The sequence below is a fragment of the Bufo gargarizans genome, chromosome 4 (genome assembly GCF_014858855.1).
Source record: "Bufo gargarizans isolate SCDJY-AF-19 chromosome 4, ASM1485885v1, whole genome shotgun sequence".
In the NCBI taxonomy this organism is placed as follows: Eukaryota; Metazoa; Chordata; class Amphibia; order Anura; family Bufonidae; genus Bufo; species Bufo gargarizans.
Window position 1 is genome coordinate 278,844,399 of NC_058083.1, and position 26,220 is coordinate 278,870,618.

Consider the following 26,220-nt stretch of genomic DNA (forward strand, 5'->3'; position numbering starts at 1 on the left):
GCACTCAGCTGACAGAAAAATTAAAATGTTATGGATGTTAGTGTATTGCGATACCAAATATAAAGTTTTTAATAAAAAGTGATTTTATTATGCAAAAGTAGTAAAACATGAAATATATATATATATATATATATATATATTACATATATATCTTATATCATATATACCACATGGTGAACCCAATAAAAAATAAGAAAAAACACTGACAGAATTTCAATTTTTGCTCACCTCACAAAAAATTTGATAAAAAGCTATCATAAAGCCAATGTACCCTAAAATGGTGGTAATAAAAACTATAGTTTGTCCTGCAAAACAATATGTCCTCACACAGTTCAGTCAAGAAAGAAATAAAAAAAATAATGATGGTTCTTAAAAACCATTTCAGCAAATTCTATCTTAGAAAATCCAGATGCCGCTCCTTTCCTTCTGTGCCCTTGCATATCCCCAAACAGCAGTTTGTGATCACAAATGTGGAGTTACTGTATTCAGGAGAAAATTGGCATCAGAGTGATATTCTTCTACTATCCCTTGTGAAGAAGAAAGTTTGGGTCTAATGTACTTTTTCATTTTCATAGCTATGTGTTATAAACCTGTTGGGTTAGAATTTTCACTAAACCTCTCTAATTCCTTGTGTGGTGTAGCTTCCAAAATGTGGTTAAATGAGGTGTTTTGTAAATTGCAGAATCAGCATAATAAATATTGAGGTTTGTTTTGCTGTTAACCCTTGCTGTGTTATAGAAAAAATTGACTAAAATGGAAAATCTACAAAAAAGTGTCATTTTTACATTTTACTTTCATTATGCAGTAATTCACATGGAATACCTAAAAAGTTAACAACATTTCTAAAAATCTGTTTTGAATAAACTGAGAGGTGTAGTTTCTAAAATGGGTCATTTATGAGCTTATCTAAGCTACTCAAAGTGACTTTAAAACTGGATTGGTCCTTACAAAATGTGATTTTGGAATTTTTCCTGAAAATGTTAAAAATAGCTTTTAAAATTCGAAGCCTTCTCACAGCCTTAAAAAATAAAATGGCTTTTATAAAATGTTTTTTTTTTTAATAAATAAAGGTAAAACATATTGATGCAAATTTAGCACTAATAAAGCACTAATAAAGTACAATGTTTCATGAGAAAACGATCTCAGAATGGCTTGGATAAGTAAAAACATTCTAAAGTTATTATCACATAAAGTGAAATTTCAGGTCTGGAAGTGGTTAAACATATCCTTTGTCTATTCTGTGTGGGGCTACAGAAGGTAGCTGAATTACACCACTTGGCTATGTACACTAGTCTTATTAAGATGAATGCAGCAGCAGCAGCATTCAAACTTAACTCCATTTAGACACTACGTTTGCTAGGGTACAAAACAGAAATTATATCATAATTTTTGCATCTCGTGGCATAAATAACATGTCACTTGTATTTAGAGATGAGCGAATCAAAGTTGACAAAGTGGAATTCGATAAAAATTTCTGGAAAAATTCGATTTGCACCGAATCCAAATTTCCTCACACTTAAGGGTAATTAATCACATTTTTCCCTAAAATGGCTGCTGCATGTGTGAGAACATAAAGCAAGGAACTCTGGGACAGCGAGATCACCCATAATGCCATCCATGCAGCCAATCAGCAGCCATGTAATGTCACAGCCCTATAAATAGCCTCAGCCATCTTGGATTCAGCTATTTTCCAGTGTACTTAGTGCAGAGAGAGATGTCAGCAGGCGCTAGGAACAGTGCTTGAAAAAATTTAATTGAGCAAAATAAATGATTTAGAAGTGCATGGAAAGATTATTCAAGGTGTAGGGAAAGGATAGGGAGGCATCATTCCACAGCATTTATGTTGAGCAGGGTTTAGTAGGGGAGGTTACAGCCTGGGTAATAGAAACAATCCTATTACACCTTGCTGCACTGACTGAGGACCCGAATTGCTATTATATAGCTTTGTAATTCCAGCAAACCGTTTTTGTTATTGGGGTGTTACAGCCATTAACAGGGTTTATTACAAGAAAATATTTCTATGTCTTATTTGCCCTTGCGCGGTGCAATTATATGTTCTATATACTTATAAGCCATTGTGTGGTGAAGTGCTAAAATTCCAGCACTTTTAGTCGTGTATTAGTGGCAAAATAAAAATATATTTGCAGTTCAGCGGTGCAGTTATATGTTCTAAAGCCCCTTTTATACGTGTATCAGTGGCAAAAGTTAAATAGATTTGCTGTTCAGCGGTGCAGTTATATGTTATAAAGCCCTTTTTGCTGTGTAATAGTAGCAAAATAAAAATATATTTACCGTTCAGTGGTGCAGTTTTATGTTCTAAAGCCTTTGGTGGCGTGTATAGGTGGAAAAAAATATTAGGTCTATTTGTCGTTCAGCGGTGCAGTTATATGTTCTAAAGCCCTTTTTTGCGTGTATTAGTGGCACAAAAAAGTATTTGCTGTTGTTAAGTGAATTAAAAAAATTACAGCCTTTTTTGTTGTGTATTAGTGAAAAAAGGGGCTTATTAGCCGTTGTGTGGCGAAGTGAGAAAATTAGTCTTTTTTGGGGTGTTTTTATTTCCTTTTTATTTATTTATCTGATCTAACAGTATGTCAGACAGAGAAGTGCCAGGCCCTGCACAGGGGAGTGACAGAGGCCTAAATGTTTCTGGTGCTGGCACAGGTCACAGCAGAGTAAGGGGGTGTAGCAGCAGTAGTCGCAGCGAAAGGCCTGAGCTCCCGGTGTCATCTAGCGGTCGTGTCTTGACCAGCAATCCAGCGGTTCTTGAATGGTTGACTCGGTCATCTCTGTTTTTGATCCACTCCTGATCCAATACTGATGGATTACTGACCAAATAATGACCGAGTGAAGGCGGATGCTCAACAGCCAGGATTTGTTTTTTGGGGGTTATTGTTCTGAGGGATCAGAGGAAGGGCAAAATAATCAGTGACGTCAACACAAACTTACTGCTGACACCTTCTCCACTCTGTTGGGGGGCTCTACTTATATAAGCGTTTAATAGAACAGGTTCTGTAGAAATCTATGTGGAATCAGCTGACAACGGTGTAAAAGGATTGCACTTCTTCTTGACGCTAACATCGAGTTCATACTGATTCTAAGAGTGATGCCTGTCATCTGCAAGCCATACTGACTCACAGTATTATTTCTCTACCATAGCAGACTCCCTATGCGATTAACTGCAAAGCACCGTGTTCTACACCACTATAAAGGATCTCTGCAGGCAGGAAATAGCCGTTTAAAAAAAAAATCTGCCAAACGGCCAAATCTAATTTTTTAAAAATTCCCTCATCTCTATTTGTATTTTTTGGTTTAGTACAATTACTTGTATATCAAATATATTTAGGTTTTCATAGGTTTACCTTTGTACAATTATAGTACATTTCATTGAGAAGAATATAGGGTGACATTTATCAAGACCGGTGTTTTCCATGACAATCATGATTCCCCTGCATAACTGAGGGGTGCAGCAAATTTATGCAGAGGCGTAGGCCTCTCTTAGATTTGTCAATCCTCCAGCATGCCAAGTGACAGATTAAAATCTATGGTAGCCTCCTATCTGCCATAGAGTTTTGTCTCAATGCCAAAAAACTGGCGTGAATTAAAATAAATGTGCTGTCCTGTAGTGTTAATATATATTTTTTATAGATTTAGCTAGCAATATTTTTACACCAGCTGTGTTAGGATGGTCACTTTAAAGCAATTTATTGTATTGTTGTAATGTGTTTTAGTTTTTTTAACACATTAAGGCCTGTTTCAGATGACTGTATGGCTGCTGTGCCCTTGTTGCAGACTGGAAACTGTGGGTCAGCAATATATGGGCACCGACTGTGTGAACTCCTTGCTGCAGTGTGGAACCATTGACTTCAATGGGTCCAAGATCAGCAACGTACAGAAAAAGATAGGACATGTCTTATCTTTTTCAGTGCCAAGGCATGGATTAGAATCCCACAGAAACACTTGAAAGATCGCTCCTCTGCCTTTTGGCTAAGATCAAGTGTAGTATCTGTTCTTATCAGTTCAATATCTGATACATCTCTGAGGACCATATATTAAATAATTTTTCAAACAAGGAAATGGAAAAAGAGCTTGCTCTGTCCACTCCATGCATTGACCTGGTGCACAAAAAAAAAAAAATGAAACACTTGAAAGTTCTTTCATGGACTTCTGGGTCTTTGCCTCCACGTAGCAAAAGATAGAGCATGTCCTATATTTTACCATATGCTGCAGATTGCGGGCTATTAAAGTCAATGTCCACAACACTGGCACAGAGGCCATATGGTTGTCTGAATGGGGCCTAACAAAAAAGCCAGTGGAGATAATATATCCAAATTCATATCACTTTATTATGTAAAAAATAGAGAGAGAAAGGGCAAGATGGAAAAAGTATACAGAGAAGCAAAGGGCATATATTCCACTGGACTATCATGTATCCCCACAAGGCTGATAAGCACTTATCGGGTACCAGATCCGTGCTGTGAAACACAAACATCCAATGTGCACCAAAGAGGTGTATAGTATAAAGTATACACACCCCAGTGGGGAATTACATAATATACTGCAATTGCTTCAAGAGAAATTCATGGATGTTAGTGCGATCCACGGTCAGCGTCCATGGAAACCATCAACAACATAGATATATATATATATATATATAATGCCTGGTACCAAAGTATCCACAGCCTAATCTACACACAGCACACAATAGTATGCCTGTATAGCCTGATCAATAACATAGGCCTAATACAGAAGCTGTATATGGCAGTGTCTATAATGGTGTCTTAATAGACACTTGAATCCTGGGACGTACCTGACGTCATGACCAAGCCCAGATGGATGTAATAGCCCTAAGCGCAAAACCTCGACGTGCGTTTCACCTCAGCGGCATCGTCAATAGCCTAAGTCAGATAATATAACGATGAAGACATCTGCATATGTCAAGTTACTGTGTGCTGCAAGTGTTTATGTGACTCTACTGTGCCTTATTTCCACACCATTCAAGAATGGCTGAGTCTTGCACTGCTTCCTCAGGCCCTATACTAGGCAAAACACATTGGGGGAGGTTGACTAATCAAAATGCACAAGACTTTGATGTAATTTGCACCCAAAAAGTGGAGTACATGCTTTGAACCACATTTATTAAGTGTTTTAGACACCTATTGAGCCTCCTTCTAACCTTCCAACAAGGTATGGCATACCGGAAAGGAGTGTCTTTTATGATGTAAAATATGCGTAAAATAAATTAGGCAGTGATAGCCACAGCTCCCCAAATATCAGTTATAGACCTTGTGTCCCTCATATGAGTAGCTGCTAAATATCAACCTAACAATGTCCCTTATAACAGTAGGTGCCACAGTACCTCCCAAAGAACTGAAAGCCATAGTCATTTCCCATTAGAGTCAGCTGCAATCCCTACCCATTAGTGCCAGGCAAAGCCCCATTTAATGCAAATCAAATTAGTGCCAGTAATAGTTTTCGCTTTTAATGCTATCAGCCACAGTGCTTGCCATTAGTTCTACCAGCAGAATTGGCACTGTTTAATGAAGGGAAGACAGAATGGTGCTGTGGTCAAATAATAACTGCACACTTACATGCTTCTGCACCTCTGGTAAAAATGACAAGTAAGTCTGTGTCCTGATAGTTTTGGGCCACACATAGTTAAATATTGTGCTTTACTAATGTCTTAGTTCTGCCATTATTATATCAAAGAGCAATGTTCATAATTCTGCTGATGGTCATTTATAAAAAGACAAAACTTTGATATTGCATAATAGAATTTTCTGACCTCTGAAATGCTTGAAAACCTAAAAGAAAAATTAACTTGAAATATACTTACCTTAACATTCATCCAGTGCAACATCATGTCAACTGACCTGAGCCAATTGTTGGTCACCAAGATGACGTGTTACCCTTCACTGCAGCAGCCAGTCTGCCATTGTTACATGAAATGATGCTCAACCATAACAACAAGGAAGGCCTATGGATACTGGTTACCAGCAACACGACAAGGGTTAAAGTTTTAAGGGTAATTTTTTTTAAATAGAATTGAAGGTTACTTGTGGGAAGGAAGGTATCATTATCTCTTTAACAACTCTTTAATATTTTGTAACAAAACATACACAAAGAAAAGCACTAGACAAAGACCGTGCAAACTATTATAAAGAAAAAAAAAGAAAAAATGTATACAATTATTAATTTCCAATTTCCTTAATTGTAAAATGAACTGAGAATGCAACTTTTAGCAAAATGTTAATTATTATATTTTTTGACTCAATTATTTCTGTTTCACACACTGTAGTGTACTTTTGCAGACAATAGGGAACTATTCTGGGGTGTAAAAAAATGAAAAGCTGGAGCCTGTTTGCTGTAGTGAGCTTTCATTTGCCTAAGCCTAATTTCTATTCTGTTCAGCAACTTAGAAAATGAATGAAGCAATTTCTTTTGGCCTTCAGAATAATAAACATTTAAATTAAATACTATGTCATTTAAGATTATGTTCTTCCATGTGAAGCTGATTAAACTAATTCATTTAAGAGATATGGACTATGAAAAAATCAGTTAATGTTCTACTCAACACAATTGTGCATCCTATTAGGTTGAAAATTGAGCAAACATAGCTTCTTTAAGTACATCATTGTCATGGTCACTTAGAAACCCATTCAGTGGAAAAAGGTTTGTCTATAACTGATCAATTGTACAATGAACATTAAGAAAGCAAGTATCTAAATCGAGAAGGAAAACTTAGAAACAAAGATTTAGGAAAATCTTCCAGTTTATTCCATTTTTGTTGCTTATATGGCTTCAACATATTCCATAGACAAGTACAACTATTTTCATCATATCAGTCCCTGTCTTTGCTATGGTTTCCAATCAGACCCCTTAATGGTTAGCACACACATACATACTTGAGCCAATTTCATTGGAACCCAATTGCTGTACCGACATATCTTAAGGGTTTAAGAATACCCCTGGTACCTTTGCCTGCATGGTACGGATTTAATAACTGACATTTAGAGTACAGCCACACGGGGCATAATTTCTGATGCAGATTTGTTACAGATTTTGCTGTAGATTTGCCATGGATTTCACCCTATGCATTGAAAAGGGTGAAATCCACTGTGGAAATCTGCCTTCTAAACTGACATGCTGCAAATTTACAATATGAACCACAAGTGAATTTACACTACAATTGTTTTAGTCAAAGTCTGATCCACTGTGCAGCTTCTCTAAAACACCCCAAATTTGCTGTCCACTGTGGCAAATTCACAGCATAGCTGTCCTGTGTTGACATATTTTTTAGCTTCTGTTGTCCAAGCATATGTTGTTTTGATCATCAGGCATAATTTTTTTTGATCATATAAAAAGTTAGATTCTGATTTAATTGAAATAAACTGAGGCAAATTAATGTATTTTTGCTACAGTTACATTTTAAAACAAGAATATCATTAGAATTCATTGGGTCATTATCATTAGAATTCAAAGTTGAAAACAAGGAAGAGCTATTAGTTTCATATAATGTAGTGAATGGCTCAGCTATAATACTAAAAGAACTTGTTGTGTGTCCCATCTCTGATTCTTGGTCCCTTGTATAACAGAGCCACAAAGCCCTAGCAGAAGGCAACTTTACTCCTTTACATTTTCATTAGGGTTCATTTCTGAAGAATTAGCTCCCAAATAACCTAACTGACCTTACATATGTAATGAACAATAATTTAGCTCAAGAAAACCCAGGCTGAATGTGTTCTGCAGAAAGAAATTTCTGCTTAACAGAACTGAACACAAAGAAAATACTCCAGCCATTTACATATTTGAGTGGACCTCATCAACCTAAAGGCCCTAAAGTAGCTGCTACTTATATAACTATAGTTATATTGATACATAGAAATGAATACTCCTAAATCAAAACTCCTAAATCAAGATTCCTTTAACTTCTATTACAACCTACAAATCAAAAGTAAATGTAAAAACTCGTATGAAACCTAAGAATCACAAATATTTATAATATTTGCATTATATTGTGTATGAAGTCCTTCTGTTGGAATGACATAGGTACCTTTTAAAGTATTCAGTGATGTTACATTTTATTTCATACCACAGTTGCCCATATTCTTTTAATTAATGAGGCTTTGGTGCTATTTTTATAATTCTAGCAAGAAGAGGGTTTTAAATACTAATGACACGATCTGTGAAACCTGTATCTTCCTCACTACAGTGTTCCTAAGCCACCAAATTGATGTCTCATTAAATCCCTTCTTGAGATGCCATTATACTTTTCACATTAAGCTGCTGCTGATTAAATTGAAGTACATTATTTAAGTAAGTGAAATCACTTGCTAACAAACGTAGCTCATTCTATCCTGATCTGTGTTTCCAATGTTTTAGAAATGTAATGCATCCCATCCAAATTAAAATAAGAATATAGGTGGGATCATTTGGCCAGGTAATGATAACTGAGGTCAAATTATCTTTTTAAAATAAAATCATCTATGTTAAAAACAATATTGTTAGATTTCTATCTCATGAGGATATGAAATGCGAAATTGGAATCCATTCTCTAAAATAGAATTAACTTAATAATAGTTCCAAACAGCTTTTATACATCTTTAGAGATATGACAGGGCTAAAGGGATATAGAATACTATAGATCTGTAATGATATATATATATATATATATATATATACATATATATATATATATATATATATATATAAAACAGTAAATCCCTGTTCACAACAAGCAACCTGATTTTTTACATTTTCAAAAAAACTACAAATTATAATAATTAAGTCAAAATCAACTTTGAACAATGAAAATGAATATTTATCATTTATGGCTGTTTCTTTTAGCATTTTGACATGGCAATAATTGGCAAATATTACATTTAAACATAATACTCTATGTGTTAAAGTAAAAAGAGGTAAAGCCTCAATAAATCACCATATGCTGTACTAAATAACAAGCAGAAAGGCTATAGACACCTTTAGGGACTTTTTTAATTATTATTGAATTGTACTTATTTTGAGCTAAAAAAAAACTATTTTTTTCATGTTGTCTTTATTAAAAATGCTGACCCCTTTTTTCTGTATAACCTTGAAATTTTCTAGTAGCCTGCCATCTGTTTTCACTCTGTTCCATCAGGCAGCTCAGATGATGGCTCTTTATCTTTGATCTCAGACCTCCTAAACACTCACTGTAGCTTAATTATTATCTTACTCATAAGAGAGTGTCTTAAATAAGCGTTTATGGCCTTTTAGTAATTTATTCAGAAGGGTTATTAGATGAACAGCATAAAGTGAGGAACAGCTAGATGGTTAACCCTTAGTGACAGAGCCCTTTGTGCAATCATAAACAATTTACCCCCAAAGGTGTGCATAGCCTTTAAAGAGGACTTGTCACAACAAAATGCAATGCAATCTGAAAGCACCATGCTACAGAGTAGGATATGGTGATCCCTTTTGTACCAATAGCTGTTCAAAGGAGGTTGGAAAAAAAACAAAGATATAAATGTATAAATTACAGGTTTTACTGAAATCCCCCCCCCCCCCCTCCATCTGAACGTAGCCTTTTTTTAAACAGCATCTTAAGGGTACAGTGACATGATCAGGTGTCTGGATGCAGTTTTGGAAGCCATAAGCAGAGCAAGTCTTAAGGATAGATACGACTTCTCTTCTTTTTTTTTTTTATTAACTTCCTGTATCAGGAAACCTGACCATGTGGCTGTACTCTTCCAAGACTGACCAGATAAGATGTAAACTGGGCCAAACATCACCATTTCCAAATACAATGCATTTTCAAACCATAGATCAAAACATTTGAAAAATTGCTACCTCCATGCAGAAATCAAGCCACATTCCTCCTCAGAAGAAGTTGATCAAGTTTTGATGTAGGAAGTTTCATCAGCAAGAGATTTGCAATATTCCAGATACGGTTGATGAGATAAAAACAAAAAGCAGACAGTGAGAGGAAGAAAATCTCATCTCTTCATTTCATAAAAATATACGAGATACATTTTGAGTACAATGATGCTTTTAAGATTGCATTTTGAAAATGAAATAAGCGCAGCACTACAATACTGTAACATACTTAGTTTGCCAAGCAAATCTATGAAAAAGTGTGCCTTATGGGTCCATAATTTCCCAAGTGACAATTTTAATTGCTTTGCCCTGCTTGTTGAAGATCTGTCCAAAGACGCATCAACAATCTCATAAAATCTCCCTGGTAAATTAAAATAACAACATAAACAAGTCATTTTTCCTAAATTGATTATTCACAGGAGATTCTACATAGTGGTAAAGTCAATGAGAAATAATATGATCACTGATGAACTACATATTTTATTAGGTTTATTAAATTGTCCTGGCTTTTAAAAATTCTTTGTGATTCCATGGTAGCAATAGAATATGCAATTGATATAAAATCTAGTAGTGCGCAGTATCTGAGTAATTAGACCCCATCATAACAGAGGAAAAAAACTAGGAGTGTTTGCTGTAATATTACTTAGCTCAGTCATGTAAGTCAAAAACAGATGTCAACAGTATCATTATTAATACAGTCGCAAATTAAAAAAATCTTTGTGTAATATACGAGACCTGCTTGTGGTGAGTTACTCAAGGCACATACTAGTTGTATAGATAACCAAATAATACTACACACATATAGTATAAACTCAATCTTTATTATTTTAAAAAGAACAATTAATTATATGATACAGCAAAAAATGAATATAGTGGTAGTAGTGCAGGAAAATACTGCGACAAGTATAAAACCACCATCCCTCCAACACCAATAACTTCTATGGTTTGTTTTGCACACCAACAATTAATACAAATGTTGTGTAAAAATCACATATTAAAGTATAAATAGTGGGCATATCTCATACCTTGACCTGATGCCATAGTAACTAACCATACCCATTAAAATGTCATTGCATATAAGTTAGACATGGAGTCTCCAGAGGCCTCTCCAAGTACACCAAAAGTGTGCTAACATGGATGCAAAAACTGGATAATGGATAAAGGATAATTATGGGCATAAGACAAGCAATTACTGACCCGGAGTGGAGAGAGGATGATGGCACCAACCGGACTTGCATTTCGCCTCGCTTCTTCAGGGGCGAAGCCCCGAGCCAGATCTGTTTAGCAGCCATAGCTGCTATATTACGCTAGGTAAATACTATGCTAATATCAGCTCCTATGCAAGTATCTATGTTCCTTTGAAAATTTTACTTTATTATTATTAGTTTAGAAAGTATATTTTTATATATAGGATCATCTTCTCTTGGTCATAGTGGAGAGTAGTTGCAAAGAGCATCCCTCTCAAGTTCAAAAAGTTTATACGTTGTGATCAGTATATTATCAAGGAACTTGTCTAATGATGTGGACAACCTATTAAAAAATATTTGTTAATAAGTTCTATACTTATATTGCTTACTACTTTCTACTTGCTACTTTCACATCTGCTCTTTTGCTGTCCGGTTTTGAGATCCAGAATGGCATCTCAAAACCCCAGCAAAATGCTTCCTTTATAATAATACAACTGGCTGCAACAGTTCTGAACAGATCCGGTTGTATTATATTGAAAATGAAGAAAAAATGTAATCCTTTGACTTACATGGTTTTTGGTGCCTGATCCAGCTTCTTCAGTTTCCCATGCCTCACACAAAAACACTGCTTGCAGCGTTTTTGCCACGGCATGGGAACGCAACAGACCAGGAACGGAATGCATTCTGGTGCACTGTGTTCCGGTTTGTCCAGTTTTTTCCCCATTGAGAATGAATGGGGACAAAACTGAAGCATTGTGCCTTGGTTTTGAGAGCCTGTGCCAGATCCTCAAAACTGGAAAGCACAATGCAGATGTGAAAGTAGCCTTAGCATAAAGCCTTTAGTGACTCCTTTAGACTTTATACTCAATTAATTTCCAAAAGCATTGTGCTAGATGGGGCATGGAACTGTGGTGATCAGCTGATCACTTGGTTGCCTTTAGACTGGAAAAAGGTTGTCTTAATGTGACAACCTTTTTGGTGGGCAACTCCAACCCTACTATCCCTGCTCTTTGCAGGAGGAAACTGGCTGCTGGTGTCCAATACTGTAGTGTTGATTAGGGGGTGGTTAAGAATAATAAAAGTATTTCTGCTGCGGGGTTCCTTTAAGTAAATAAGTCAACATGATTATAGCATATTTTTTAAAAAGTTTGCATACTGAGATATGTTGACAATATAATTTCCTTGTCCCTCTTTTTGAAGGTTATTTATTAGCATACGGTACACTGCTTTTGTACTTTTTATTTAATAAATTAGATGCATAAAGCAAACAATTACATTTGCTTTAATGTCATATTTACATTTTTATGATGTTCCTTCGGTTGCCAATATTTAATTTATAAAAATATTGGAATTTATATTTGTGATGAGCTAACAAATCTATATCTACAAGGAGATTTTGCAAGATTTGGGATTTTATTACCGGAGTCTCTTATTAAATTTATATTGATTTTTTTTCTTGTCCATTATTTGCTATGAGGAAAATACTTTTATTCCTCTATAAGCAGCATGCCCCAGCTCCTTTAATACAACTGTCTACAGAATGGAAAGATGCTTTTAAAAAAAAAAATCATTTACTCGAGTCATATTTCAGTAATGGCCTGGGCTGAACAACTGCCACTATAAAATGCATTGTGTAGCTTTAAAATAATAACACAAATCTTTATATTTTTATTGTCAGAGAATGAGATTCTGCTAGCAAAAAATATTCATGCTTTAATATATCTGCAGTTACAAACTTTCAATACGTCATCTATCCTCACCATTCTGCATCCTGAAAAAGAATATAGTGTAATTTCTCATTATTGTTTTTCAATATGTATAGAACACTATCATAGTCAAGGCAGTAGTGCTGTAGAAAATGGGGAAAAGTGAATGGAACGAGCAGTTGTAATTATGCCGTCGCTACAAATGAGATGAAGCACAGGCATTCTTAAAGAAGAAACAGCCCGCTTCCTCTTCAAACAGCTAATCTGGGTGTCAGACCCCCGCTGATCTGAAATTGACGACCTATTATGAGGATAAGTGGATATCCTTAGGATAACTACTTATTACAGTAGTTTGAGATTCTTGGTGGTGATGATAATAGGTCATCAACATCAAAGCAGTGGTGATGCATAGCCACTACAATGTAGATACCGTGCTGGTAAACATTGAAGAGGACACAGCACTTTCACTGTTGACTAGGAAGACGCTGAGAGTTGGACCCCCACCAATCTAACATGTATGACCTATTCTGAGGAAAGCTCATCAATATCTTCAAACTGGAATACTCTTTATAGCAATTAAGAATATGTAAGTACTATAGGTGAGCAAAGCTCTTTCAACTAATAGCACTTTACTATTTTAAGGTTTATGATATGTTAAAAAAGTTGTGCAGGCCATACATATTGATGACCTATCCTCCTCTTTCTCTGATTGGTGAGGGTAAGGGGTGTTGGGCCCCTGCCAATCTGATATTGATTACCTATCCTGAGGATGTCATCAATATGTATAACCTGCACAACCCCTTTAATAAGTATTCTTCATCTACATGTTAACACAAAAAAATATGTTGCTATTGTGTAATTTGAATGTATTATACATACTAATGCTAAGTGGTTAAATAATTTCATGTTGCCAGGAAATAATAAATTTGTACTTTTTTAAAATATTTCCAGGCTAGAATTTACATATAATTATCAGTTGAAAAAAAGGAATCCTTAAAGTTACAGTAGGTTTCTAGACATTTCTTTTCTCCTTTCATGGCTGCAGCACTGTGCTATATTGAATGCAATGCCTGCCTTTATATTTGTACAAAGTCCACCTTTCTCTAAGGGATCTTTGAAAACATATCTTCATGAATTTTGTATGACTATAACAACAGTTGACAACAAAGACATAGTTACAAAGTCTTATTTTTGTCTTGAAAATTGTGTTCCACCCTATCTGGGATTTCAGGGTTTATAGATTCAAACTAGATTTCTCATTGCTTTATGCTCATACATCAGTATTACAACAATGTACCTATAAATTTGAAACACATCTGCAGCATATACTAGAGATAACAGGGGATTTAGATGTAAACCAGAATAAGGATTAGACAAGCTATTAAACAGAGAAGGTCATAAATCACAGCCAGATGACCATGTTTATGATAACTAATTTTGTTTACTTCAATCTATATATTGAAATTTAATAATATATTGGAATAATTTTATATTCTGTTAACTGGTATCTGTTACCATTAGAGATGAGCAAATTTCTCAAAAATATGATTCGGTCGGTTCGGCGAGTTTTTTGAAAAAATTCGGTTCGATCCGAATTTATTTGCAGTGAATACGGCTATTTCCTGGTTGCAGAGAGCGTTTGTAGTGGTGTAGAACACTTTGCCTTGCAGTAACACATAGGGAGTCTGCTATGGTAGTGAAACAATACTATGAGCCATTATGACATGCAGATGACAGGTGTTGCTCTTAGAATCAATGCACACCTTACTTATTTGGGCAGTTACGGAGCCAAAACTCAAGTGTGAACTCAGCCTTACAGGTCAATGTTAGCGCCAAGAAGAAGCGCACTCCTTTTACACCGTTGGCAGCAAATTCCACATAGATGTCTACAGAACCTGTGTAAACGCTTATATAAGTAGAGCTCCCCTGACAGAGTGGAGAGGGTGTCAGCAGTAAGTTTTTATTGACGTCACTGATTATTTTGCCCTTCCTTTAAACCGTCAGAACAATAACCCCCAAAAAACGGATCCTGTCTGTTGAGCATCTGCCTTCAGTCGGTCAGCATTTGGTCAGTAATCCATTAGTATTGCTAAAGCCCAAAGAAAACAGGAGTGGATCTAAAACAGAGATGACACGTGAATGGAATATTTGCATATCTTCTGTGTTTTGTACCCACTCCTGCTTTTGGCTACCAAATCATAAGCCAATTCTGATGCAAAATAGGGACCATGTCATGCAGGCCTTACAACTGTTAAATAGACAGGCCAAAAGGCAAAATAGTGGTCCAGTCATAAAGCGGGGAGGGTGGAAACAGCATTAGAAGTCCACAGAGTGGCCCTATGACATAGTGGTGAGGTGGAAGCAGCAAGAGGAGACCACAGTGGCCAAATGACAGAGTCTGGAAGTGGCAGTAGCATCAGGAGAAGGCCACGGAGTGGCACAATGACAGTGTGTAGGTGGCAGCAGCAGCATCAGGAAGCCACAGAGTGGCACAATGACAAATTGTGGAGATGGTGGCAGCAGCAACATCAGGAGGAGGCCATAGGGTAGAACAATGACAGTGTGGAGGTGGCAGCAGCAGCATGAGGAGACCACAGAGTGCCACAATAACAGAGTGCAGAGGTGGCAGCAAAACCATCAGCAGAAGGCCACAGGGTGGCACAATGACAGAGTGTGGAGGTGGAGGCAACAGCATCATCAGGAGGCCACAGAGTTGCACAATGACAGTGTGGAGGTGGCAGCATCAGCATCAAGAGGCCACAGAGTGACAAGCTGACATAGTTTTGAGGTAGCAGCAGCATCAGGAGTACACAGAGTGGCAAGGTCTCATACATAGTGTGTAGGTGGCAGCAGCATCAGGAGACCACAGAGTGGCAAGGTGACATAGTGTGGACATGGCAGCAGCATCAGGAGACTACAGAGTGACCCGGTGACAGATTGGGGAGGTGGGTGGCAATACCAGTACCAGCTGAATATGGGGGGTGAAAGAAGGAACACTTGGCATCAGATATGTGGCATCAGGTGGGTGGCAGCGTAAGAATAGTAGCTGAGGAGGTAGCCATAATAAACCGGTCTCTTTTGTCAAAGTGTTGGGGTGGCACCATGGATGATCTAGTCTGATGCATTGGTGAGTTGGAAATCCTTGCTGATTCATCTTGTAAAAGGTCAGACTCTCCACATTTTGGGTGGACAGACGAATACTGATTGAGGGGCGCAATATACCTTATTCCACAAATACAGCTCTTCTCTACGGAATTAGGCAGAGGGTCATTTAGAAAATTACAGGCAGAGGAAGAGGCGGACCGTTCCACAGGGATGGTAGGGGTCGGGCATGTGTACCAGGCCGGAGCCTAAGTGGGAAGTTGGAGAAGGCGCGTGTGATAACTTCCCAGGGGACGCACCAGAGTTGGTTGAGTGGCTCACTTAGCCTTCTGCTTCTGCACCCTCCTCATCCTCTGTATCTGCACCCTCCTCACTCTCTGCTGTGTGCACCCCCAAAGACACACCACCACCACCATAGCCCCTCCACTCGAGTCAGAGGAATTTTTTCCCATCCATTCCCAGACCTTACCGATGCGCAAACATTCTTGGCATCAGATGAGGAAGAGGAGGTAGGAACGGCCACCCAGCTGTCTGATGACAGTACCCAGATCAGCCTAAGGAGGGTGGTCCCCGCTGTTTCTGCCTACTCCGAGATCTCTAATGTCAGTGGTGGGGAAGGTGACAATGATGACGTGTCGATGGACCCACGTGGGTGCCCACAAGAGGGGAGGAGAAGGAGGAGAAGCAGGCAAAACTCACAGTGCACAGGAGGCAAAAAGCAGATTGCAAATGTATCTGGAGCGAGCCATCCACAATGCACGGTCACATCTGGCGCTCCCAGGACGCTGGCACATGGCTCCGCAGTCTGGGCTTTCTTTAACATGTAGCTGTTGATAATAGTGTAATACTGTAATACCAGTTTGGTTGTTTATTGTATTACTTGCTCTATTTGCTGCCTTCAATATGTGGGTTGCACCACAAATAGTTTAAAGGTCAGAATCTGCAGATATCTTTTGGACATTCTGCATGCTGGGACAAGGAATGTTTCATCCGTTAGTCTTCACTATGCGGTTGTCCACCAAGGCAACACTGCAGGTTTTCAGGTCCAGGGTTTGGAAAGGGTTAATCCATCTGTCAGGGGTGGAGACCACAAGCGCAAGCTTCTGAACAGGAAAACTTACTGGATCTTTTGCATGGGCTCATGTGTCCCGCAAGGTCTGAATCGTAAACATGATTTGATTCTGCAATATTAATTCTTCTTATCATATTTGTATTTGTTTTGATAAGTTATATATATGTATTTTTTTAAAGGTATCTCTCTACACCAATGTGGTATCTCCAAACTTCTTATTGTGATGTTAATAAGGGTGTGTTCTGTTTGCTGATCCCAATTGTCTGTGATTAGTATCTTCAGCTATATAAGCCCTAGCTTTTTTGTTTGCAACCTGTCATGAGTAAGGATCGGTATTAGCAGATCCGAAATGTGTAGACCGGGTTGCCATGTTGGACTTTAATATATTTTTGGAATAAAGTACGACACTTTTTTGGAAGCTGGACTCCCTATGGTTTTCTTTCTACATGCTTAACCCCTTAAGGACTCAACCCTATTTCACCTTAAGGACTTGGCCATTTTTTGCAAATCTGATCAGTGTCACTTTAAGAGCTGATAACTTTAAAATGCTTTGACTTATCCAGGCTATTCTGAGATTATTTTTTGTAACATATTGTACTTCATGACACTGGTAAAATGAAGTTAAAAAAAATCATTTTTATTTTTAAAAAAATACCAAATTTACCAAAAATGTGTAAAAAATTACAAATTTCCAAGTTTCTATTTCTCTACTTCTATAATACATAGTAATACCTCCAAAAATTGTTATTATTTTACATTCCCCATATGTCTACTTCATGTTTGGATAATTTTGTGAATGATATTTTATTTTTTGGGGATGTTACAAGGCTTAGAAGTAGAAGCAAATCTTGAAATTTTCAGAAATTTTCAAAAACCCAATTTTTAGGGACCAGTTCAGGTCTGAAGCCACTTTGCGAGGCTTACATAATTAAAACCACCAAAAAATGACCCCATTCTAGAAACTACACCCCTTAAGGTATTCCAAACTGATTTTACAAACTTTGTTAACCCTTTAGGTGTTCCACAAGAATTAATGGAAAATAGAGATACAAATTTCACTTTTTTTGGCAGTTACAAAGCAAGGGTTAACAGCCAAACCAAACTCAATATTTATGGCCCTGATTCTGTAGTTTACAGAAACACCCCATATGTGGTCGTAAACCGCTGTACGGGTACACAGCAGGGCGCAGAAGGAAAGGAATGCCATACGGTTTTTGGAAGGCAGGTTTTGCTGGACTGTTTTTTTTTGACACCATGCCCCATTTGAAGCCCCCCTGATGCATCCCAGGAGTAGAAACTCCGTAAAAGTGACCCCATCTAACAAACTACACCCCTCATGGTATTTAAAACTGAGTTTACAAACATCGTTAACCCTTTAGGTGTTCCTCAAGAATTAATGGAAAATAGAGATACAATTTTAAAATTTCACTTTTTTGGCAGATTTTCCATTTTTTTTTTTTTTCCAGTTACAAAGCAAGGGTTAACAGCCAAACCAAACTCAATATTTATGGCCCTGATTCTGTAGTTTACAGAAACACCCCATATGTGGTCGTAAACTACTGTACGAGCACACGGCAGGGCGCAGAAGGAAAGGCATGCCATACGGTTTTTGGAAGGCAGATTTTGCTGGACTGTTTTTTTTTTATACCATGTCCCATTTGAAGCCCCCCTGATGCAACCCTAGAGTAGAAACTCCAAAAAAGTGACCCCATCTAAGGAACTACACCCCTTAAGGTATACAAAACAGATTTTACAAACGTCGTTAACCCTTTAGGTGTTCCACAAGAGTTATGGGCAAATGGAGATGAAATTTCTGAATTTCAATTTGTTGGCAAATTTTCCATTTTAATCAATTTTTCCCAGTAACAAAGCAAGGGTTAACAGCAAAACAAAACTCAATATTTATGGCCCTGATTCTATAGTTTACAGAAACACACCATATGTGGTCGTAAACTGCTGTACGGGCACACGGCAGGGCGCAGGAGGAAAGGAATGCCATACGGTTTTTGGAAGGCAGATTTTGCTGGACTAGTTTTTTTTGACACCATGTCCTATTTGAAGCCCCCCTGATGCGCCCCTAGAGTAGAAACTCCAAAAATGTGACCCCATTTTAGAAACTACAGGATAGGGTGGCAGTATTGTTGGTACTAGTTTAGGGTATATATGATTTTTAGTTGCTCTATATTGCACTTTTTGTGAGGCAAGGTAACAAGAAATAGCTGTTTTGGCACAGTTTTTATTTTTTGTTATTTACAACATTCATCTGACAGGTTAGATCATGTGATATTTTTATAGACCAGGTTGTCACAGATGCGGCAATACCTTATATGTATCCTTTTTTTTAATGTAAGTTTTACACAATGATTTCTTTTTTTAAACAAAAAAAAATCTTGTTTTAGTGTTTCCATAGTCTGAAATCCACAATTTTTTCAGTTTTTGGGCGATTACCTTGTTTAGGGTATGATTTGTGTGGGATGAGATGATGGTTTTATTGGTTCTATTTTGGGGTGCGTGTGTCCTTTTGATCGCTTGCTATTACACTTTTTGTGATGTAAGGTGACAAAAAATGGCTTTTTTTTACACCGTTTTTTTTTTTTTTTTTTTTACTGTACTCACCTGAGAGTTTAGGTCATGTGATATTTTTATAGAGCAAGTTATTACGGACGCTGCAATACCTAATATGTATACTTTTTATTTATGTAAGTTTTACACAATGATTTCATTTTTGAACAAAAAAAATCATGTTTTAGCCATACTTTTTCAGTTTTTGGGCGATTACCTTGGGTAGGGTATGATTTTTGCGGGATGAGATGATGGTTGTATTGGAACTATTTTGGGGTGCATGTGACTTTTTGATCGCTTGCTATTACACTTTTTGTGATTTAAGGTGACAAAAAATTGTTTATTTAGCACAGTTTTTATTTTACATTTTTTACGGTGCTCATCTGAGGGGTTAGGTCATGTGATATTTTTATAGAGCCGGTCGATGCGGATGTGGCGATACCTAATATGTATTCTTTTTTTTATTTATGTAAGTTTTACACAATAACAGCTTTTAAAAAAAACAAATAATGATGTTTTAGAGTCTCCATATTCTGAGCCATAGTTTTTTTTATTTTTTGGCGATTTTCTCAGGTAGGGGCTATTTTGGTGGGCAAACGCCTTTTTTATCGCTTGCTGTTGTACTTTTTGTGATGTAAGGTGACAAAAAAATGGTTTATTTAGCACAGTTTTTATTTTTATTTTTTACGGTGTTCATCTGAGGGGTTAGGTCATGTGATATGTTTATAGAGCCGGTCGATACGGATGCGGCGATGCCTTTTTTTCTTTTTTGACTTTATTTGGGGAAAATTACGTTTTTGTTTATTTTTACTTCAAACTTTAAATTTTTTGGGGGGGAAGCGTTATTTTTTCATTTTTTTTCCAATTTTTTTTTTCCACTTTGGGACTTCAACTTTTGGGGGTCTAATCCCTTTTACAATGCATTCCAATACTTCTGTTTCGGAATGCATTGGCTGTATGAGTAATACAGTGTGTATTACTCATACAGCTTCCGGCCTGTGAGATCCAGGGGGCTGGATCTCACAAGCTCATCACCGGAAGGCAGCGCAGATGCCTAAGGAAGGCATTGCGCTGCCTTCCATGCCATCGGGTTTCCCCTACAGCCGCATGGGGACCCGATAGCACCGCCACCCGCCAGATAAGGCAAAACTGCAAACCGCAGGTCTGAATTGACCTGCGGTTTCGGGTGATCGCGGATGCGTGGGGCATTGTGACAGGATGCCCGCTGAATGATTTCAGCGGACATCCTGTTCCGATTAACCCCCGCCGCTGTCACGGCTGGGGATGGGGAAAACCCTCAGCCGTGCGGTGCCAGGTGATGGTAAGGTTGCTACTTGGCCAGAACCACAGAATTAGGGAGCAGGTCACCTCCTAGCGATTCCTTAATCTGACCCTGACTCCTAGCTGCATGGGCCACCCTTAAAGGTAGGAGGGCCCATACTCAGGAACCTCGGATCCCTACTGACCCTCCGTCGTTCCCTGAGCTAGGAGCTGGGTAGACAGCCTGTTCCTCCTTGACACAGAGAAACAGGAGTCTAAAGTGGCCAAGCTACAAGGGGAACAGAAACAACTTATGGCAGTGACAGGCAAATGCAACCAACACAACACACTGAGGCTATATAGGGCCAAGTAGCCACACCCACAGTCAGACACACCCAGGGTTCACACAGAAAGAAGGGAGTTAACCCTTCCTACACCAGGCAGGGTAGTGAAGCGACACAAAGGGAAAAGCACACAAACACACTCACCTGTTACCGCCGGCAACGGCATGTGTGGCAACCATGTCCTGAAGAACAGCCAGCCGGCCGAGACACTGCCACCACATGCACACAACACCAGACGTTGCCACGGACAACCGCAAGTGAAGGGAGGTGTCTAAGTGCATACAAACATGACCTCGTGCACAACAAACAGACAAAGGAAGTGCACACAAACACACGTTGCCAAGGGCAACCACACGCATGCCTGTTGTCCGCGGCAACCGCACCTGAGGCAAACCACAAGTGCCCCCAGCTGCGGTTGACACAACACCAAACCGCAGGCAACTGCCTGCGGCTCCCAAGGAGTCACGACCATGACCAAGGGTCGTGACAGCCGCGCCACAATGTAATTTTAAACTTAGGACGTACCGGTACGTCCTAAGTCCTTAAGGGGTTAAAGGGAACCTGTATTTTGTGTATAGAGCTGAGGACATGGGTTGCTAGATGGCAGCTAGCACATCCGCAATACCCAGTGTGTGCTTTTATGGTGCTAATTTTTTTTTTTATACATATGCAAATTAACCTGAGATGAGTCAGAGCTTGAAAATATGACTCTTCTCTGGTAATATGTTATGTTAATTTGCATAAAAGGCTGGAAGTGCAAAAATGCATAATACTTATTGAATTTGTCTACAAATGATATTAAAAGTGTAATTTCTATGTTTAGGGTAACACAATGAACATTTAGAAACGCTCAGTGAGGGTAGCATAGTAGAGGTGACAGGTTCCCTTTAAGTGCGCTTCCAATCCCAGTGCAGTCCGTGCCTCCATTTCAAGTGGAATCAGGTGAGCGCAGCTCTGGACCTTTCTCTTTTGCCTTCACCAGGCAGACATAGGAAGAGCCAAAGAAGAGTAGCACAAGGAGATGTTTCAAATAAAGCAAGTTGAAAAGTATGCCCAGACCAGTCTGCTTCCAGCCTAAGGCCTCTTGGCCTCTTCCCGTGGCCGTACTGCAGACCGCAAACAGCGGGTCCACAATACATGGGTACCGGTTTGTGTGCATTCCGCATCACAGATCTAGACCCATTCACTTCATTGGGTGTGCAATCACGGTGATGTGGAATGGAAGCACAGAACGGAACCCTACGGAAGCACTATGGAATGCTTCCATGGGGTTCTGTTCCGCAAAAAGATAACGTGTCCTATCTTTTTGCGGAACGGACAGATGCGGCCACCGGCCGCCGTGTGCAAGAGGCCTAATAGGTATTTAATGCAATAAAAAAAAAATCAGCATTTTTACTCACCTTCTCTCTGGAAACTACAGTTCCCAGCACACCCTGTCAGTTGCAGACCTGTAGGACCTTCTGGGAGTTGTAGTTTTCTTACTACAGAATGCTGTACCCTTAGGGCTGTACCCTGTACACATGACATATTTTTATGCTCTCAAAATCTGCAATGTACTGCATACCACTTGCATCTTAGCTCATTTGAAAACAGCCAAGCAGCAAGTAGACAACATGCAGACCTCCGCTAAAAACTGCACCGCTGCCTCCTATTGAAAACACAATAGGAAGCAGTCACCACATTGCCGCTGGACAGGGTTGCTAATCGTCCAGAATTTTCTGGACAGTCAGTAAAAATAAATGATTTTTTTCCTATGTCTATGAAAAAAATAGATGTGTCCATGATTTTTTTTTTTTTTTAGGCTTGTGGTACTTGACTAGATTATTTTGGTGGTAATTATCATCACCTTACAGCTCACAGTAAATGCTGGTGATGAGGTTTTCTCAGTATATTACTAGCGATGAGCGAGACTGCTCGGCCGAGTACCTGTTCGGCTCAAGCATTGCTATGCTCGGCACGTGGCAGTACTCGGCCGATTACAACGTGTGCTCGTTGCATTGCTCGAGTCTCCGCCCCGCACGTTTGGTGCCTCCTGAAGCATCCAATCAGCGTTCAGGTAAGTAATTCCCTCCAGTGTAATGCTATAGCCATGCTAGCTATAAGCCTTACACTGGTTGGCTGGCCGGAACACGTGGTACTAGGTCATTCAGCGCTCAGGTCATTTAGCGTCAGGGAGAGCCAACAGTAGGCAGGGACATATAGCGGTTTGCTGAAATTACAACGATTGAACTCCCAAAAATCTCTTAAGAGATAAAACAGTCCTCTTCAGGAATGAAGTGTGTGTTTGACAGCAGTGCAGCATTTTATTTTATTTTTAACAAGGGTAAAATTCAGCAGTATTATGGACTAGCGTCTGCAGGAAGGGACAGATAGTGCAGGGCTGGAAAATCGCTGTGTTCAGTACCAAAAAGCTTTCAAAAGAAAGAAATATTACATATCAGTGAGATCTACTGTACACCATTAGAAAGCAGTGTATTTAGCAGAAATTCTAAAAAGGGGCTTATTCATTAGAGTGTGCCTGCTAGTAAGATACCCACCGCTCCATCATAGAAATTTATTTTTCTGGGTAAATTAACCTAATTTGTGCCGCATCTGTGCGCGTTCAATCCACAAACGTTATGTACAGTATTCCAGCCTAGAATCATTTCTATTTGGGACAAAGTTCACTAGTTTGGGTGACTTCTGTGCGTGAATTTAGGCCACAACCGTTATATACAGTAATTCAGCATATATTTATTTCTATTTGTGACAAATTTCACTAGTTTGGGTGACTTCTGTGTGTGAATTTAGTCCGCAACTATATATAAAGTTAGTCAAAGAGAATTATTTTTATTTGTGACAAATTTCACTAGTTTTGGTCACATCTGTGCGTGAATTTAGGCCCAACCATATATATAGTTAGTCACCAGAAAATTATTTCTATTTGTGACACATTTCACTAGTTTTGGTCACATCTGTGAATTTAGGCCACAACCATATATACAGTTAGTCACCATCTGTGATTGTTAAAAACAAGCTTGAAATACTTCAATAATTCTCTGGGTTTTAAAAAACACCTTTTTAAGGCAAAATACTAAATTTTACAGCTCTTGTTGCATCTGTCAGTGTGAAATTCAAACGTTATATACTGCTGTCATATTCTGTTATTAAAAAAAACACCCTTTTGGGGCAAAAGAATACATTTTACAGCCCTTGCAGCATCTGTCATTGTGAGATACACACTTTAGATACTGCTGTGCTATTCTGTTATTTAAAAAAACACCAAAATACTTAATTTGCGGCCTTGTCTGCACCTGTCAGTGTGAGATACACGCTTTAGATACTGCTGTGCTATTCTGTTATTAACCACTTCAGCTCCCCTAGCTTAAACCCCCTTAATGACCAGACCACCTTTTACAATTCTGCACTACACTACTTTCACGGTTTATTGCTCGGTCATACAACTTACCACCCAAATTAATTTTACCTCCTTTTCTTCTCACTAATAGAGCTTTCATTTGGTGGTATTTCATTGCTGCTGACATTTTGAATTTTTTTGATATTATTCAAAACTGACCGAAATTTTTGCCAAAAAATGACATTTTTCACTTTCGGTTTGTAAAATTTTTCAATTAAAACTAAATTTCTATATAAATTTTTCTCTAAAAAAATGCAATAAGTGTATATTTATTGGTCTGGGTAAAAGTTATAGCGTTTACAAACTATGGTGCAAAAATGTGAATTTACGCACCTGTCATGTTTCCTTAGGTTCTACAATGCCCAGATAGTAGAAACACCCCACAAATGACCCCATTTCGGAAAGTACACACCCTAAGGTATTCGCTGATGGGTATAGTGAGCTCATGGAATTTTTTATTTTTTGTCACAAGTTAGTGGAAAATGATTTTTATTTTTCTTACAAAGTCTCATATTCCACTAACTTATGACAAAAAATAAAATTTTACATGAACTCACCATACCCCTCACAGAATAACTTGGGGTGTCTTCTTTTCAAAATGGGGTCACTTGTGAGGTATTTATACTGCCCTGGCATTTTAGGGGACCTAAAGCGTGAGAAGTAGTTTGGAATCCAAATGCGTAAAAAATGCCCTGTGAAATCATAAAGATACTCATTGGAATTTGGGCCCCTTTGCGCACCTAGGCTGCATAAAAGTGTCACACATGTGGTATCTTCATACTCAGAAGAAGTAGGCCAATGTGTTTTGGGGTGTATTTTTACATATACCCATGCTGGGTGAGAGAAATATCTCTGTAAAAGACAACTTTTCAATTTTTTTTATACAAAGTTGTCATTTTACAGAGATATTTATCTCACCCAGCATGGGTATATGTAAAAATACACCCTAAAACACATTGCCCTACTTCTCCTGAGTACGGTGATACCACATGTGTGACACTTTTTTGCAGCCTAGGTGCGCAAAGGGGCCCCAATACCAATGAGTAACTTTTAGGAGGGCATTTTTAGGCATTTGGATTCTCACGCTTTAGGGCTCCTAAAATGCCAGGGCAGTATAAATACCCCACATGTGACCCCATTTTGGAAAGAAGACACCCCAAGGTATTCCGTTAGGGGCATGGTGAGTTCCTAGAATATATTTTTTTTGTCACAAGTTAGCGGAAAACTATTTTGTAAGAGAAACAAAAAAAAATTTCCGGTAACTTGTGCCAAAAAATATATATTCTAGGAACTCGCCATGCCCCTCACGGAATACCTTTACCTTTACTTTTTTAATGACTCTGCTAGCAGGGTTTCCCAGGGCCATCCACCTAGCCCTGCCCCAGAAGTGGATTGAGTGCACCGATGCCCAACCACTTATGTTTCAAGATGAGTACATGGGGGGACCACCGCAGCACGTCTCGGATGATGATGAAACACAGGTGCCAACTGCTGTGGATTTCTGCAGTGTGCAGACCGACAAGGAGGGCAGGGGTGAAGACTGGGTGGAAGATGATGTGGAAGACGATAAGGTCCTCTACCCCACATGGAATCAAGGTCATGCGAGTGACCTGTGTAGTTCGGAGGAAGAGGCGGTGGTCGCACATCAGAAGAGGGAGCAGGGTGCAAAAGCAAAGCGGCCGTCCCCTAGACAGTACGCCTGCTACTGCCACCGCAGCGAGGGACCGAACACACCAAA

The 26,220-nt window shown here is 38.6% G+C and overlaps 1 pseudogene; it reads left to right on the plus strand.

Moving 5' to 3' along the window:
- Positions 1-3,964: 3,964 nt before the first annotated feature.
- Positions 3,965-4,126, plus strand: LOC122937218 (annotated as a pseudogene).
- The last annotated feature ends 22,094 nt before the right edge of the window (positions 4,127-26,220 follow it).